Genomic DNA, 2,500 nt, shown 5'->3' on the forward strand with positions numbered 1-2,500 from the left:
CTAGTATAACTTAACTCTCATTTGGGTGTCCCCTAGGGTCACAAGGGAAAAATCTCTTTATCTATTATAGGGGGAAGGTTATAGTTGAGGGTTGGGGCCCAAGGTGCCATCGACTGGGCATGTGGTAGGCATGGAGCCATGGCCGGAGCCTCGCCCCCGACCCGACCCGCGGGCCGTGACCCCGCGGGCCGACCCGTGGGCCGAGGAAGGGAACGCTCGACTCGTGAGACGTGGGCATTGCTACGAGATCAAGAACGATATGCTTGGCCCGAGTGAGCCGGGGGATCTTGAAAAATCCACCCTTCTAATCTAATGATACACACGCACGCGCGCGCGCTAGGCGCTAAGGCGCTAAGGCACTTAAGCACTTAAGCACTTTAGCACTTAAGCACTTGAGCACCTTGAGCACCTGAGCACCTATATGGATGGTTATAATATAATGTGAGCTCTCAAGGTGCTGTGAAGGTTTTCGGGCCATGCGGTACGAAAGACGCTATGGCCCATGGGAAAGAAGGTGGTAGCATAGAGCCTCACCCCGAGCCGTGAGCCATGAGACCCCCCCCTTGTGATTATGGCTTGTAAGGGAGTTCATTGCAACGTGATCGAAAACATCATTCAAACTTAATATCAATGATTCTCATTACTATGGTTTGTAAGGGAGATTGTGGTATAGGAGCAATGTGGTAGCCTTGAGCCATGGCCGGAGCCTCGCCCCGAGCCCCGAGCCAAGAATGAGCCATGAGACCCCCCTAATGATTATGGCTTTTAAGGGAGTTCGTTGCAAGGTGATCAAAAACATCATTCAAACTTAATACCAATGATTCTCATTACTATGGTTTGTAAGGGAGATTGTGGTAAAGGAGTTCAATGTAAGTTGATAAAAAATACTCCCTTTTAGCCTCTTATATCATTCAAAAATTTATTTTTACCCATTTTTGAAAATAATATCAATGACTCTCACTCATAATATCTTTCCAACAAGCCTCCCATTTTTTCAAGATTTTTACAATTTTTTATCCATTTTTCACTATTTTTCACCAATTTAACGGAAAAAAAAAAAATAAAATATTTTTTTAATGAAATTAATATTTTTAACTAAACCAATCTATTTGTATATTTTTTCTCAAGTGTCTCCTAATTTTTCATGATCTATTGACACTTTTTACTATTTTTTATTATTTTTCCCTTTATTTCACCAATTTAACGGAAAAAAAAAATAAAATACTTTTTTTAATGAAAAAAATTTTTTTAACTAAACCAATGTCTTTATATATATTTTCTCAAGTGTCTCCTAATTTTTCATGATTTATTGACACTATTTACTATTTTTTATTAATTTCGCGTTTTTCGGCCTTATTTAATTAAAATAAAATACTTACAAGTTTTTTTTTTTCAAAATTTCAGCTTCTAAAATTTCTTTAATATATGTTCCAACAATACAAGTCATAAAAATGACATTATGTTACAAATAAAGGTGAGTTTTGGTCCATGGAAAAACTAGTATAACTTAACTTGCATTTGGGTGTCCCCTAGGGTCACAAGGGAAAAATCTCTTTATCTATTATAGGGGGAAAGAGTTTGGGAGCCTTGGGCTGGCATGGCCAGCACCCCCTCGCCCAGGCATGGGCGTTATGCGTGTGAGGGGTGACTACCCTCCATCACGTTGAATGCCATCCCGTGGGCCATCGCCGGCGATCGGTTTTTTCCGGTGGCTGGTCGGCCCTACCAGACGATGAGTGGGCCCTTCCTAGTCAGCTTGGCCTACGGTGATTCGTCTGGGGGAACGTCCCTTCGGTTGCTCCCAATGCCCCTTTCGGTTGACGGTTGACGGTTGACGGTATGCTTGAGGCCTAAGGAAATGCTGCGTCTTGTGATCCCCGACTACCCGCTCAGGCGGCACGACGGGTTTTCTTGACGTGGTTCAGTACGCGGGCTGATTCGTGTTGGTGTGGGAATGTGTTTCCCCTTCGGTTGCTGGTCCCTTCGGTTGAGATACGCTTGATGCCTAAGGAAAGGTTACGGGCCACGGAAGGACGTGACTTAGTACGCGGGCTGATTCGTGTCAATGGTCCCTTCGGTTGCCGGTCCCTTCGGTTGAGATACGCTTGAGGCCTAAGGAAAGGTTGCGGGCCACGGAAGGACGTGACTTAGTACGCGGGCTGATTCGTGTCAATGGTCCCTTCGGTTGCTGGTCCCTTCGGTTGAGATACGCTTGAGGCCTAAGGAAAGGTTGCGGGCCACGTAAGGACGTGACTTAGTACGCGGGCTGATTCGTGTCGATGGTCCCTTCGGTTGAGATACGCTTGAGGCCTAAGGAAAGGTTGCGGGCCACGTAAGGACGTGACTTAGTACGCGGGCTGATTCGTGTCAATGGTCCCTTCGGTTGAGATACGCTTGAGGCCTAAGGAAAGGTTGCGGGCCACGTAAGGACGTGACTTAGTACGCGGGCTGATTCGTGTCGATGGTCCCTTCGGTTGCTGGTCCCTTCGGTTGAGATACG

This window comes from Amaranthus tricolor, chromosome 8, assembly GCF_026212465.1.
Source record: "Amaranthus tricolor cultivar Red isolate AtriRed21 chromosome 8, ASM2621246v1, whole genome shotgun sequence".
Lineage (NCBI taxonomy): Eukaryota > Viridiplantae > Streptophyta > Magnoliopsida > Caryophyllales > Amaranthaceae > Amaranthus > Amaranthus tricolor.